This window comes from Stenella coeruleoalba, assembly GCF_951394435.1.
Source record: "Stenella coeruleoalba genome assembly, chromosome: 12".
Taxonomy (NCBI): domain Eukaryota; kingdom Metazoa; phylum Chordata; class Mammalia; order Artiodactyla; family Delphinidae; genus Stenella; species Stenella coeruleoalba.
In genome coordinates, this window is record NC_137158.1 from 17,253,840 (window position 1) to 17,268,862 (window position 15,023).

Below are 15,023 nucleotides of genomic sequence, written 5' to 3' on the forward strand. Positions count from 1 at the left end.
AATATATTGCATTTCTAGTGTCTTTTCCAGCTTATGAGAGGTTTAAAGATAAATGAGATATCTTTGGCAATATATCAGGCATCATTTGTTTCTACAGGTGAAAAAAAATGGTATGACCGTTTAAGTCTAGTCATTCAGAAACGCTAATCTGGATTCATTCTAGCAAGTAGAAAGTCATATATTTGAAGTAAGATACAACCTGTTATGGTGATTTGACATCTTATTAAGTTTTCTTCAAAGTCAATGAAAAGACATTGGAGGAAATAAAATGTCTTCTTCATTAGAGAAACATCATGCTGAAAGGTTATCATTTTCTCACCCCCAATAAATATAGATCTCTCAATCATATTAACTCAGTATCCCAATAGTTTTGAAAAGTTTATTATTTTGTGTATTCACTACTATACCCTTAGAATGCAGGAAGTGGCAAAGTTGAACACAGCTTTAAAGAATTTAAATTAATGATTTTTAATCATTCAACAAATACCTTCAAATACTGTCAATTGTTCAACAAACAGTATGAGAGGCACTGTGTTAAGTTAACAAAACAAGCAGTTCCCATCCTCATTAGATCTTACATCCTAATAGTCAGATATTACTAAAACAATCACACAAAAAAATAAAATTATAATAACAGCTTTGGGGGAAGCTACACAGCACCTCTTGGGGGTGTTGAGGATGATTTCCCAGAGGAAAAGAAACAACCTGGGATATGAAAGATGAGCAAGCATTAAAAGCAAGCAAGGTGAGGCAGCAGAAATGGGTAAAAAAATCAAGAGAGCCTGGCACAGTCCTGAAGCAAGAGGTAGCAATACCAAGCAGGGCCCTGTGGGGCTCCTGGGCACAAAAGCCTTTCTGTGCCCCCATTTCTTTGATTACAGGAAATAGGCTTCATTCAGCCTCTATGACCTTCCCTGAGTTCCAACGGGCAGATTCAAGCAGTTGTTAATTAGGGAAGGGAGGGGATGCAAGACAAGGGAGAAATAAACAGTCAAGAGAAACAATAGTGCAGACTTGGGGCTGCGTCCTGGTTCCCTATCAAGGGATACACACAACAATATCTTTGAGCTGTTCTGCAGATACTGAAACCACGACTAGGTGGAAAAAGCTAATGGTTAACGGCGGCATGCTGTCCACAAGCACGTAGGCCCCAGACCGGTTGGAACCTGAAGGTTGATGATGTTGACTCCCACTTACCTCGCCACCAACCAATCAGTCCACGAGCTGATCACGCCCTCTTTGAACCATTACTATAAAACTCCTCACTACCCTCTCCAAGTTGTGACACACAGTTTTGAGGGCATTAGCCCACTGTGGCCCCCTTTGCCTGGCAAAGCAATAAAGCTGTTCTTTTCTACTTCACGCAAAACTCTGTCTCCTAGATTTAATTTGGTGTCTGGGTACAGGGGTCAGATTCAGCTTCAGTAGCATCACATATTCTAGGACCTGGAAGAAACTCAGTGTGGCTGGAATGCAGAGAACAGGCATATATGTGAGCAGGAAAGGGTCAGACCAAAGGGCTTGTAGTCTGCGATAAAGAATTTGGTCCAGGGGGCTTCCCTGGTGGCGCAGTGGTTGAGAGTCCACCTGCCGATGCAGGGGACGTGGGTTCATGCCCCAGCCCGGGAGGATCCCACATGCCTCAGGGCGGCTGGGCCCGTAAGCCATGGCCGCTGAGCCTGCGCATCCAGAGCCTGTGCTCCACAACGGGAGAGGCCACAGCAGTGAGAGGCCCGCGTACCGCAAAAAAGAAAAAAAAAAGAAAAAAAAAAAAAAGAATTTGGTCTCAGTACAATGAACAAAGGGAAGTGATGAAAGGGTGTAGATACAATTAGATTTCAGTTTTTTAAGCTCACATTGGCTGCCTAGGAAAGAAAAATGGAATAGGGGAAGAGAGGATGCTAGGAGAATAATAGGAAGAACATTGCACTAGTTTTCATAACAGCTCATAAAAGAAGTTGCTGGGAAAGTTTGTGAAGATGCAGAGAATAATACTAGGGGGAAATTCAGCAAGTAGAAGCCCTCAGTGATGCACCCAATATGGGGGGTAAGTGCAGATGTGTTAACATTAAGCTCTGCTGTTCTAGCTGAGGCATTTGGGTGATTTCTGAGACAGGCACTCATGGAGGAAGACATACTTCTGCATCCGTATATCTTCAACAACATGTGAGAGACCCACTGGCAAAAATACTGATATTGGGTTTAACTGGAAGGAATGTTTGCTTAGATACTAATTTGGTAGTTCATTCACTCATATCAAATATGTTCACGAAATAATGAATTATGTTTCACAGCCTTATAACTGCATGATTGCATAAACTCTCATACTTCATACGCAGGTTCATAGTCATGTGTACTATTCCATATTTTTTTTTTTTACTACACATATGCTCTGTTTCTCCAATTTAATTTAGAACTTCTGGTTGCTAAAGTAAACATCATGCCAAACATATATTGTTATACATCTCAGCAACTAGCATAGTGCCTTATGATATTACACTGCACATACACAGTCTTGTCCTTTTTCTGTTTCATCATTAAGACATTTCTGTTTATATGGTTCATCCTAGAGCCTTTTCCTCGTTACTCCTTATCCCTCTACTGTGTTTTATTATTTTCAAAGGACTTTTAACCATCTCCAATTGTGTTTATTTATTGTATTGTATTTACTTATGGTTTGTCATCCCATAGGACTATGCCAGTCTCTCCCACAACACTGTAATCTTCATGAGAGCAGAAACCTTGCCTTGTTTACCAGCATGTCCTCAATCCTCACTAAATATTCACTGAATGAATAAATGAATGAATGAATACAGTACTTTTCTCAATAATTACTTCAACAATGAATGCTAACACATATTTACATTCATATGTATGCTCGTGTGCATTAAACCTGAAAGTTAAAAAATATATATATTTCAAGTATATATAGAAAATATTCCCACCCTCACTCTTTACCACCAAATGACAAATCTTCAAGAGTGGAAGTTAAAGAGAAAGATGAACAGCTGGACTGTCCAAGATGCCTTGGGTGCCACAACGATGCCCACAGCACTGTCTTCTGCTTTGGTGGGCAATTCCTTCAAGATTAAATACAAGGAGATTCATAGCAATAAAACTTACCATGGGGCTTCCCTGGTGGCGCAGTGGTTGAGAGTCCGCCTGCCGATGCAGGGGACACGGATTTGTGCCCCAGTCCGGGAGGATCCCACATGCCGTGGAGCGGCTGGGCCCGTGAGCCATGGCCGCTGAGCTGCACGTCCAGAGCCTGTGCTCCGCAACGGGAGAGGCCACAGCAGTGAGAGGCCTGAGTACCGCAAAAAAAAAAAAAATTACCATGGACAACAAACTGTGATATTCTTCTTCCATGAAAGTCATCCTCTATTCTTTTATCTGGAAATATGTTTCATTCTCTTTTAAATTTCAATTGTCCTTATCTTTCCATATGCCCTTTTTGGCAATTTTTTTTTACTTTTTAAAGTTATATATCTCTTTCTGATCACGTCTTACTGTCCCTAAATTACTATATACTCCTCAAGGACAGATACTAGCTGTCCTCCAGCACAGTACTTTACTATTAATAAGGCACTCAACAAATATTGCTCTATTATAAATGAATGGATGCTGAATTGATTTTTCCCAGCAAATAAGGCATAGGATTATTTGTTCATTTTGTTTTGTTTTAACCTACAGTACCCAGTATTGCCAGGCGGTCTCCCATCCAAGTACTATCCGACCCTACTTAGCTTTTGAGATCAGATGAGATTGGGTGTGTTCAAGGTGGTATGGCCATAGACTGGATTATTTGTTTATGAAATTGATTTTTTGGATTGAAAGGGACTTTGCAAAGAATGACTCATCATAATGAGTTTTGTTTTAATATCAGTTCTTTCTCCAGTAATTTTTTTTAACATCTTTATTGGAGTATAATTGCTTTACAATGGTGTGTTAGTTTCTGCTTTATAACAAAGTGAATCAGCTATACATGTACATATATCCCCATAACTCTTCCTTCTTATGTCTCCCTCCCTCCCACCCTCCCGATCCCACCCCTCTAGGTGGTCACAAAACACCGAGCTGATCTCCCTGTGCTATGCGGCTGCTTCCCACTAGCTATCTACCTTACGTTTGGGAGTGTATACATGTCCATGCCACTCTCTCACTTCGTCCCAGCTTACCCCTCCCCCTCCCCGTGTCCTCAAGTCCATTTTCTAGTACGTCTGTGTCTTTATTCCCATCCTGCCCCTAAGTTCTTCATGACCATTTTTTTTCTCCAGTAATTTGATTCTTTCCTGTATATTTATTTTCAAATGCGTTTGCTTTCAAGGATAATAACTACCAGAAGGCTGAAAATGTGAGTACAACTTATGGTTTTCTGAAATTTTTTGATGTTCACACTAATACACACTGTTATGCTTTGAAGAGAAGTTAATATCCCTCATAAACAGCAAATCAACAGATTTTACCCTTAATGATACATCTGTCCTCAAGCAACTCTGCTGCCTTAGTGATTATTTTGTGTATAAAAATGAAAAATAAATAATCCTTGAGAGTTATGTTTACAGCCTGAACAAATGCAATTTTGATGCGTTAACAGTCATAAAGACTGTTGACAGTTTTGTCTGCCCAGTACTCTTGCTTCTCATGAAAACAGCATCTCTGTCTGTTTGGAAATTATTTTTCCCTGTTTGTTTCAGCCCTAGTCTTCTGACCTAATGTTATGGTAGTTATGAGCTAATTTGGGCTTAACAATACCCTTTCTTGGTATATTTCTAAACAAAGCTGAGGGACAGGTGTTTTTCTACCCATGCACCAAGTCTCAGCCACATGGAGGTGCCAGGATGAATGACAAAGATGAAACACAAAGGGAAATACAATCGAGAGACCAAGAAGAAGTCCTTATGGTATTTGAATTTCTGGTTTTTACTCCCCGCAAGACCAGCTACTCTTCGTTCTTGTAATGGTTTGGTAAAGTGAACTGTAAATTACTTTATTAATTACTTGAGCTACTTTGAATTGTATTTCTATTGTTGCAATCAAAATAGAGTTAAGTGAAGCCCTAGAGCATATTCACCTTGGCTATTTAGGCTTCAGCTATAGCAAATACAATCAAAGCTATGAATAGACTATTGGCTGAATATGCCTATTGAGAATGCATTTTTCCAGCCAAGACTGAATAGCCACTATGCATGACTGCAAAGTGAGAATTTGAGTATTTTCTTTTACATCCACCTGGCATAAAAAGTCATACAAAACAAAAGAAGGTAAATTTTCATGTGGGGCAAAAATAGATTAAAGGTAGTAGCAATATATCAAAAAGAAAAAAATTTATAGTATTTTTCTGGAGGTATTAAATAGGCATATTTTAATCATGGTACCTAAAAAACAGTGGTGCAAATTAAGAAAAGTGTTAGTTTGTCCTCATAAATTTTACACACGTATTTCTCACTTGGTTTAAATGTCATGGTGTTTTAGATGACTTCCTCCTGTGGTATTCTGAGTGCGGAAGATAGCAAAGGTCATGACCATCTGTGGTCAATAAAGTTCTGTTCCACTCTCTCCCAGAGCAAGAAGATTCGGGCTGGTTATTAATTCAGGTGGCCTGGCTAAAATCCATCTTCAGTAATTACATTTCTGTCTACATAAAATTGATAATGTAGTTTCAGCAAGAGAACTTATTCATGATTGTCATCAGTTTTAAAAAAAAGCACAGAGACACAAAATCAACAAACACGGTATTATGCTCTAAAAAGAACAAAGGTTTCATTTTGCTCCAATGTGGATGTTCTCAAAGTCTGAAATAACTAAGCAGATAACATTTACTATATGTCATCAGCTAGTGAACTTTAAGTAACAAGAAATCTCTCAGCCCTTTAAACATCCTGTGAAGTCATTTATATGAAATTATCTTAGAAGTTCACTTGAATCTCTCTTATCCACTTAGCTTTCTGCTCCCAATTCCTGCCTGACTTTCACTTTGTCTTCAAAACCTTGAGTGCCTCACCTCCCGCCTGCTAAGCTAAATTATGCGCCCTTTCCCACTGTCCTGGACCACCTTGATTACGGCACCTATTGTCTTATCCTGACTCCCCATTGGACTGTTAGGTCATTGAACCAGGAACCTCCATGTTATTCTTCTTTGTATTCCCCAATTAACACCATGCTTAACATGTGCTGTATTCAAGTGTGCAATAAATGTTTATTGAACACGTGAATATAAAATCAAGATTTCCTACCCATTTAAAATGGGAGCTAAAATAATACTCTCAAAAAAAAGATATAGAATGGACAAAGAAGATGTGGCACATATATACAATGGAATATTACTTAGCCATAAAAAGAAACGAAATTGAGCTATTTGTAATGAGGTGGACAGACCTAGAGTCTGTCATACAGAGTGAAGTAAGTCAGAAAGAGAGAGACAAATACCGTATGCTAACACATATATATGGAATTTAAGGGAAAAAATGTCATGAAAAACCTAGGGGTGAAACAGGAATAAAGACACAGACTTACTAGAGAATGGACTTGAGGCTATGGGGAGGGGGAAGGGTAAACGGTGACAAAGCGAGAGAGAGACATGGACATATATACACTACCAAACGTAAGGTAGATAGCTAGTGGGAAGCAGCCGCATAGCACAGGGAGATCAGCTCGGTGCTTTGTGACCGCCTGGAGGGGTGGGATAGGGAGGGTGGGAGGGAGGGAGACGCAAGTGGGAAGAGATATGGGAACATATGTATATATATAACTGATTCATTTTGTTGTGAAGCTGAAACTAACATACCATTGTAAAGCAATTATACTCCAATAAAGATGTTAAAATGAAAAAATAAAAGATATAGCACAATATATTTAAAAGGCCTAAAACTTTGCATCCAGGAAGAAAATATTACAAAGGAATATTTGGAGATTTGTGGTACACAGTGTCCTAAAAAGACACTACAGTCCTATTTGTCAAATGGGGAGCCTAGGGTATGGGTTGCCCCTGGAACACCATTTCAAGATGGTGTGCATGTTTTTCCCACATCCATGAAGGTGTCTTTAACTTAGGACATGATGTATCTTCTGAGGAAAAGAAATGGACAGAGTATCAAGGTCTGGTCATGTGGATGGAGGCTCTTGTCCTATGAGAAGCAGGAGATGAGGTGGTAAATGAGGAAACTATAGAATGAGGTCAAGTCAGTACCCAGCCTTAGGGTCCCAGTAAATGGGGATTCCTTAGGGGTTACAAAGTAACAAATAACCCACCTCATTGTCTACAACAATTCACCTAACCAGTCCCCTACTGACAGGCCTTCAGGCTGCTTCCAGTATTTTTCTATTACTGCAACAAGAAACGTATGTACACTTCATTTCAAATGTGTATATTTGCTATAAATTCCTAGAGGAGAATTGCTTGGTCAAAGTGTTAGTGAATTTGTAATTTTGATAGTTATTACCAGATCATCCTCCATATGGTTGGTACCTATTTATAGTCTCACCAACGATATACCAGTGCCTTTTTTCACACACCTTTGTCAATTCATGTTCTTATCCCTTTTTGATCTTTGCCAATCTGATAAGTGAGAATCATTTTGGTATTGTTTTTTAATTTACATTTCTCTTATTGAGAGCGATGTTTGCATTCTTTTGTATATTTCAAAGCTAAGTGTATTTCCTTTTGTACATACTCCATATCTGTTGCCTATTTTTCCACTGAACGTGTGATCTTTCTATTAGTGACTTATAAGCACTCTCTATGTATTAGGGAAATAAATGCTTCATTGTGAGCTGTAAGTATTTGTTCATGATTTATTGTTTTCTTTAACTCTACTATGTTTTTTTATCATACAAACATTTTTTTTTAAATGTCTTATGTTAACAAATGTATTACCTTCTGGTTTCTGGCATTAGCTTTTTGTATATTACTTAGAAAAAACTTTCTCAATCAAAAATAATCAAAGCTTGCTTGTGTTCAAATTCCAGGTTTTCCTCTAACTAGCTGTGTAATCTAGACAAATAATTTAATTCCTCTGAGCCTATTCCTTCTCTGTGAAATGGAGTAACAATACCATCTAATTCATAGGGTTTGGGGAGGACTAAATAAGATAATAGCTTTAGTGTATTTAGCATAATGTTTATCTTATACTAACAAGATAATAATAAGTTGTTTTGTTGTTGAATGAAATGAGTGCTGGACCAATGACCATTTTTTCCAAAGAACCCAATTTTTTTTCTTTTCTTTTTTTTTTTTTTTAACTATTTCTTACATTGATAAATGGAGACATTATTAAGCCAGTCTTTCTACATGGAAAATTAAACTCATCAGTCCTCTTTTCAAAATATTTATTGAACATGAACAAAGTCAAGTCTAAAATGAAGCTCTGGTAGTTGACATAGGAAGTAAGAGTTACCCAACAACTCATTCTGTTATTGTAAACAAGCAGGCCTAGAGCCAAACTACTGACGTACACTAAAACTCTCCAGATTTTGCTGAACATATCCATTTTATGTGCAGCTGCTGTATTGATTTCTGAGTAGTTAGATTTATTTATGATTGCCATAGAAATGACATGAAGATGAATTTTCCACTGAACACACCTAGCAACTCTGTGGTTGTCTGTATATTCAAGATATCCATGGTTACCCTGGGGATTCCACAGAATATGAATGTCCCTACTATTTTTTTGAGCTCACAAGTGTCAACTAGTACCTTGGTGATTTTGTCGCCCTGCCAACAAGAGAAGGCACTTCCCATGGATACACCCTTCTACTCTTGGAGTAAACTGCAAAGCAAATATCTACCTAAAATAAATGTAATAATTCAGAGCCCCTTGTATTGTTATATTTTATGTGGGAAAACAAGTTTTTTCCAAATTAAGTTGTATTATGTATTGAAGATTTTTGACATTTAATGTATATTGTATATGAAAACTTCAGTATTCATTTTTTCTGTCTTTAAATGTGTTAAATTGTTCACCAAATATCACAAAATCACATGAACTCATCACAATTAGTAAGCCAGTGCAAATGACCATCACCATCATCATTATTTTCCAATACACTAACTCCATCCCACAAAGATTAAATTTTAGTCAAAAAAAAAGTCTGCTAAGTTAATCTGTGGTTAAGTTTTAATAGATTAATTTTACTGCCACACTTGTTTGATGAACGATTCCTCAATTGGTGCTGTACAAAGAGAGAATGTTAAATGGTAAAGCAGGGAAGGCCCTACTGTAGAAAATTTTTTAAATGGAATTTTAGAGTTTAGAACTTGGAAGGACTTAAAAAATGAATTAGTCTTGTTTCATTTGGAAGATGATTTGATTAGGGTCACAAAGCTAGCTGGGGACAAAATGTGGTCTAAATTCAAGGACACTAAACTGATATTCACTCAACAAGGATTTATTTAACAACTATTATAGGCCTGACAAAGCTGGGGTCCTAAGGATATAAAGATATATAAGGCATAACTTTTGTTCTAAGAAATTCACAATATTGTAAAGAAAAGCTCAGAGTTTGTATTGTCTCTGATCTCTTTTCTCTTCTTCAGATTGATCCAAGTAGTTTATTTTCTAATTATCTAAATCAGGGGTAGAACTTGGATATAGGTAAATTAACGACAGCATATAAAAAACTGATTAGAAAGAATAAGTCTGAATGAATTAATGGATATAGTTAAGAAAGAAAGATCCCGGAAAAAAGGAGAGCAGCTGCATTTAATTACACAGATTTTTGACATAACAAGGTGTATATATTTTTTCTTTGTGGTCACGGGGAAAGAAAAGAAAGAGGCATTTGGCAGAGTTTGAATTGGGGATAGAAAAACATATGACACTAACCTGAAATGAAGCTAATATTCCTAGCAAATAAAAACAAAAAGGAAAAAGAGGAGAAGTGTAAATTATTTCAACCAGAGGTGGACTAAGAATTTTCAGTAAGCATCCATTCAATAATCATTTAACACCTAATATGTGCATTTAAACTCAGGAATGTGGTATTGTAGAAAGAACCAGACAGGTTAGATATCATTTTACAATGAAATTAGATGTCATTTATATTGAGTTGCCTTCGCTGTGTCCAGCACTCTGCTAGGTGCTAGGAATATAAAGTTAAACAAACTTTGCCCAGCTTCTGTCCCAGGAATTTTATCAGAGACCAGAGGCAAGAAAACAGGCAATTCCACAATGCAATATGTGCTTTTAGAGAAGGCCAGTTTTCTGTGGGTCACAGAGGAAAACTTACTCCACCCAGAAGAATAGTTTAGAAAGCTTCAGAAGTAAAGGATGAATTATATACCTCAGAAATGAAAAATTAAGTTTTTTTAGTCTATAAAGAGAAGGTGACATGAGAGGAAGCTGGCCTTCCTGCCTGAATCACATCATTCAGGACTTCGTAAACTCTGAAAAAGAGTTGGGTTTATATCAGGGATCCGTGGAGAGCCATTTAAGGGTTTCGGTTGGGAACGTGATGGGAGTAGATGTGCTCTTTAGAGGATGACTCTGGTTTCAGGGTGAACATCTTAAGAAGAGCAATACTAAATTCATAAAGATGAGCCAAGGGCTTTAGCAATAATCCTGGCAGAAAACTGCAATGACTCGTACTAGTAAATGGTTGTAGAGATGTAGGGTGTTTTCTTGCCTGGATAACTGGTTAGTGTGATATTCATTCCCAGAGAGAAAAAAGTCAGCTTTGCTGGAGCAGATATTCAATTTTGAAAAGACTCTATCTGAATAATCTCTATTTAAATGGTTACTGAAAGAAGAGATCACACAGGCATAGTGTATAGAGTGGAGAGAAAGAAAAGAACCAAGGACAGGAGTTCAAGAAGCTTATGTTTAGGATAAGGAGAGAGAAAGAAAATCTGAGTAGAAGACCAAAAAATGATGAGAAATATGAGATAAAGAGTGAGAGTTGGGGAATCAGAGAATGCAGAGGACTATTTCAAGAAATGTGATTCTCAATGGATAGGCAAGTTAACATTAGCTGAAAGAGAAATGTGAGAATGAAAAATAAGAGATATTTTTCAAAGATGCTTATCTTCAAATACTCAAGAGAAGGATCCATTACAACAAAAAAATCTAGAGATATAAAAAGGATGAGTGGTGGCGGCAGAGTTGGTGATTGAGTGAACCAACTTACCAAAATAGTTGGAGAAGTCAGGAGCCAGAGCACAGGGAGTTCCACTTGGACAAGAGGAATCATGCTACTTTCTTCGTAAAATGGCCAAAGCGAAGGGAAGAAGGTAGATAGGTAGAGGTAATTTTGCCATTGTAATTGAAAGAAGTCGAGAGAATTCTAATCTGATGTCTTCTACTGTCTCTGTCAGTTAAGAGGCAAGATTAGATGCTGTGAGTGAAGTGGAAGTCATAGCGTCAGAAGTTGGGGAAGAATGGGGGACCTGAAATTGTCACTTTGGAAAGCTGAGAAAGACCTTGCTAGGAAAACATAGATGTATTGCTGAGCAGCCCAGAGGGCCCAGTCAAAGTGGGAGACTAGCCATTTCCAGTGTCTCAAATGTGCCCAGTTGAGTGATTTCCTTAGGAGTGTTCAGAATGACAGAAAACTGGATTGAGGTAGGTTTGTGTCTTTGCCAGAGAGATATCATGCATGTAATAAAATAAGGTAAGTTAGTCGAGCAAATATCATGACCTGAGTGTGTCTGAAGTGATGGACCACTGAATCTAAGTTCTTTACAGTAGGAAGTGAGTCAAGAAGACACCGAGAAATTTAGGGGAAAAAAGTAGGGCTAGAGGGCCTGTGAGGGGAAAAAACAGGTATAGAGAAAGAGACTTAGTGAATGGGCAGCAAGGCTATAAGGTCTGTTGATAAAAAACACCCAATCATATCTGTGTAAACAGTGCCATATTTTACTGTTAAGAATATGTGACTCTATATCCAAAGGTATTATAGAAATTGTCATCGAAAGGGGAGATACGAGTAGATAATATGTATCAGTAAATGCATTTACATAGAGAAATTTATTTACTCTTTAGCTCCAGGAAGATGGAAGGTTCAGATTCAGATTTTATTTATTTTTTGTAATCAGCTCTAAGATGTTGAGGTCTTCTGCTGAAAAATTACATTACAAGCTGTCTATATCCCTTTAAAATTTTCCCCAAGTTCTTATATTGTCATCTTTTACTAAAAGAGCATAATTTCACAGGGTTGTTATGGCAAGGAATAGAAGGAGAGTTGATTATGATGAAAAAGAAAGCTTCATTGACTCTCATTTTCCAACATGTGGACCACTAATGAATGTGAAAAGAGAATCAGAGGACTTAAGAATTTTGGCACCTTACATGCACTTGAAGAGTGTGATAACACCTAACCAATTGCTTTTACTTTTTTTTATTTCATAAAATCCAATTCGTGTGTAATGATTTTTTGTATGGTGGAAGATTGCTATTGCAACTGACATCTATCAACATGTGGTTATTTGACACCAATAAAAAAGGGATCAGGACATTAAGTGAAGAAAAATTTCTGTATCCATTTTACCATTCATGGACATGTGTGTTTTAAATGAGGGGCTGTTACCTAAAATGTGGCTATGAACATTATGTTATATGTCCCCATTATGCACAAGAGCAAGATTTTCCCTGGGATAAATAGTAAGGGTCATATTCCATCATGGGGATGAACATGACCAGCTTTATAGTTAATGCCAAAGAGCTTTCCAAAATGATTGCATGAATTTATACTCGCTCCAACAATGTGTGAGGACTACCACTGCTCCACAGTCTTGGGGATCCAGGCTTTTAATTTGAGACAAGAATCTGAACTTCCATTCTCCTAGATCCAAAGATTTTGCCTCCTGAAGAGCTGAGCTGGTAGCCCCCACTGGCTTGGTGGGCAGTTCTGCCTAATTCAGGTCCTTAGCCATTGAGCCATAATAGTGATGGAGCCCATTTTGTGAGCTTGCCTGGACAGAGAAGCAAATCTGTAGCCCCACTCAACTGCTGAATATAGCATTAGTTCCACCTGACTAGGAAGACTGACCAGAGCATCCAGGCAACCATGGAGTCCAAACTGGGCAGAGAATCAAGCCAACAGGAAAAAGACAGAACTTTTATTTAAAGCAATAATGGCTAAAAACTTCCTGAACTTGGGAAGAGAAACAGATATCCAAATTCATGAAGCCTAAAGGACCTCAAATAGCTTGAATTTGAAAAAGGCCACACCAAGACATATTATAATTAAATTGTCAACAGTCAAAGAAAAAGATGAAATTTTTAAAGCAGCAAGAGAAAAGTGACTTGTCACATATAGGAAAACCTCCAAGGGACTACTGAAAGATTTCTCAATAGACACTTCACAGGCCAGGAGATAGTGGGGTGATATACTCAAAATATTGAAAGAAAAAACTTTCAACTAAGAATATGCTACCTGTCAAAGCTGTCCTTCAGAAATAAAGGAGAGATAAAGACTTTTCTGAACAATCAAAAGCTGAGAAAGTTCAAAGCCACTAGACCTGTCAAGAAATGTTAAAGGGTATTTTTCAAATGGAAATAAAATGATGCTAATTAACATTGTAAAAACATATGAACTTACATGTGAAACTCATTGGTAATAGTAAACACATAGTTAAAGTCAGATTCTCTGAATTTATAGTGGTAATGCATAATTCATCACTCTATAATATATAACTCTAGTTTAAACTTAAAAACTAAACATATTAAAAAACATTAAAAAACTAAAAAATAAACCCATAACTTCAATAATTTGTTATTTTATATAAAATATAAATATATGTAAATTATAATATTAATAACCTAAAATGTGAAGGAGGTACAGATAAAAGTATAGAGTTTAGGTGTGCTATTAAAGTTAAGTTCATATCAGGTTAAAATAGAATGTCAAAAATAGGATATTTTATGTAAGCCTCATGGTAAATACAAAAGAAAAACCTGCAGTAGATACACAAAAGATTGTGATAAAGGAATCACAGCATACTGCTACATAAAGTGATCCAATCACAAAAGAAGACAAAGAGATAAGCAAGGAAAAAGGATCTATAAAACAGTCAGAAAACAACTGGCAAAACGGCAATAGTAAGTCTTTAATTATCAATAATTAAACATACGTGGATTAAATTCTCCAATCAAAAGACAGAGTGGCAGAATGGATTTAAAAAAGAAAAAAATCCAACAATGTGTTGTCTACAAGAGACTCAGTTTAGCTTTAAACGTACAAATACTGAGAGTGAAGGGATAAAAAAAGATATTTTAAGCAAATGGTAACCAAAGGAAAGCAAGGACTTAACAAAATTCTTGTTAAGTCCTTGTTACCTATACTTATATCAGACACAATAAACTTTACCCAAAAATGTTCAGAAGAGAAACAGAAGGTCACTATAAAATAGTAAAGTAATCAATCCATCAATAAGATATAAAAATTTTAAATATTTATGAACCCAATATAAGAGATATATAAAGCGAATACTAATAGAATTAAAAGGGGAAATAAATAGCAACACAATAATAATTGAGACTTTAATACCCCAATCTCAATAATGCATAGATCATTCAGACAGAAAAGCAATGAGGAAACAGAGGAATTGAATAACACTATAGACCAAATGGATCTAGTAAACAAAATATGCAATCTAAAAGCAGCAGAATACATATTCTTCTCAAGTACACACAGGAAATTTTCTAGTATAGATTATATGTTAAACCACAAACAACGGTTAGCAAATTTAAGAAACTGCAATCATACCAAATTTTTTTTATAACCACAATGGTGAGAAACTAGAAATCAATAACAGGAGAAAAACTGGAAAGTTAGTAAATGTGTGGAAATTAAACACACACATGAAAAATCAATGATCAAAGAAGTCGAAGGGAAACAAAAAAGTATCTTGAGACAAATGAAAATGGAAACACCACACATCAAAATTAATGGAATATAGCAGGTGTCCACTCCTCTGGTGAGACAGGGCGGGGAGATGCTCTCCTCAGCTCCTTGCCTGGGTGGGCAAGTCAGGCTCTAGGGCCAGCAGAAATCCTCGTTTGAGGGTCCCACCAAGTTCCCTGGTC

General features: G+C 37.0%; 1 protein-coding gene and 1 pseudogene across 3 annotated transcripts in view; one reads left to right on the plus strand and one right to left on the minus strand.

The window, feature by feature from the left end:
* LOC307195514 (uncharacterized protein) overlaps positions 1–3,144 on the minus strand; it is a 169,349-nt gene extending 166,205 nt beyond the window's left edge. For both annotated transcript variants that reach the window (XM_079939627.1, XM_079939625.1), the window contains exon 1: positions 3,124–3,144. The gene's annotated coding sequence lies outside the window, so the exon portion shown is untranslated. The remainder of the gene's footprint in view (positions 1–3,123) is intronic.
* LOC307195231 (DNA endonuclease RBBP8-like) overlaps positions 1–15,023 on the plus strand; it is a 97,537-nt pseudogene that overhangs the window by 58,910 nt on the left and 23,604 nt on the right. The window lies entirely within an intron of this gene.